This window comes from Olea europaea, chromosome 4 (genome assembly GCF_002742605.1).
Source record: "Olea europaea var. sylvestris chromosome 4, O_europaea_v1, whole genome shotgun sequence".
Lineage (NCBI taxonomy): Eukaryota > Viridiplantae > Streptophyta > Magnoliopsida > Lamiales > Oleaceae > Olea > Olea europaea.
In genome coordinates, this window is record NC_036240.1 from 9,133,977 (window position 1) to 9,135,640 (window position 1,664).

The window sequence follows — 1,664 nt, forward strand, 5'->3', positions numbered from 1 at the left end:
TATACCTGCTGATACAAATTGCTTGATGTTATTCTCGAACATTTCAATTTTTCATTCTAATGCTGTAATGCGTTTGTCTAACTTCTCGTATCTTTCTTGTTTTTAATTTTTCATTGTACGATGCCCCATGATGATTTGTGGGAGTATGAAGAGGTACTAAATTAATTATTAAATTTAATGTGAATTTTAAGTTTCTTGATTCTTGAACGGTTCCGTGTTTGTTCATTTATATGTTATGCAATTCACAATTAGTCTATTCTTGAATTTAAGAAATTTTTGTTTATATTTTGACTAGTTCATATTTATCCAAAATAATGCTTGTATTGGATTCTCCCCTGGAAATCCAATTTACTTATTTGAATTCTATTTAGTCTTCCATTTTGTATAATGAAGGTTAATATTCATGGTTTATTAAGTAGTTTTAAGAAAGCATACGATATTTTGAATTATTTTAAATTGAGCTGTTAATGTAAACAGATGAAATAGTTGTAAAAGCACATGAATGGACAACTGATAATCCATGACATTCCAAGTTTTCTTGAAGTCTTGGTTACGTTTGCCTGATTAAATTTTGCAATGAACGTTGAAAATGGTAAAAGAGATCATATATTTCTGTTTTTGATCTTTTTTAATAGATGCATAACAAATTAAGATAATTGTAGGAATGAAGGATGAAAACAAAAATATTATGACAGTAGTAGATTTCGAGAGCCAATAAGAGTTGAGAAAATGCACTAACATTTTCCTCTTCAAAATAAAACCCTGCTCGTTATGTTTGATAGTGAGGTCTTGAATTAAACGATTCGTGAGCTGTTTTTCGAATCAATATCGATCATTACGTTGTAACATTCAATTATCGACGTTTATTATCATAACTTAGTTCTTAATAGTTGTATAATAGAATGCCTCAATTATCACGTTTCTTTTTTCCTTCTCATAAGCACTATTGATTGATTTCCTTGAAGTACAGATTGTTGACAGGGAAAATTAGACTTTCTATTAGAATGATTAAACTTAAAACTTGTGTTTTCACTGCATTTTATTTGAATAGGTGACTCCGTCTATTTGAAGATTTGGGAATGGCTGAACAAGGATACATCGTAACATCTCCTAGTGAAATTCTGATAGTGAAACTATGAGGGAGAAAAAAAAATCTTCATCTCCTTTGCCCAATATTGTAATTGGAATCAATATTGGCACCTTTTAATGCTGTGTGGCAGTTTGAAATGACTCTCATGTGGAGCTCCTAGAGGATAACCGAAATCGAAAGTTGATGAAATCATATGTTACCTTAAAAGACGAGATTTCTACCAGTGGTGAAACCAATCTAGTGGCTAACGAGTTCAAGATGTTTTCTAGGGTTTCAACATGAAACGTCTAATTGGTATGCTCGACACAAACCCTACTGTTCATGCAAGCAAAAACCTCCCGTTTATGGTACACACCTTAAATACTGGTGCCAGGCCATTGATTGCTGCATTAGTGAATAACATATGGAATTCTGCTGCTCCTGAAAAAGATCTTGCAATATTACTTGGTGAATTAAAAGGCATGGCTGAAACTCAACTTAAGTATCTAATGCGAAATGTAGTCTTGACCATTCCAGTATCATTTAGCCGATTCCAACTAAAACAAATTTGAAGATCTTGTGACATGGCTAGCCT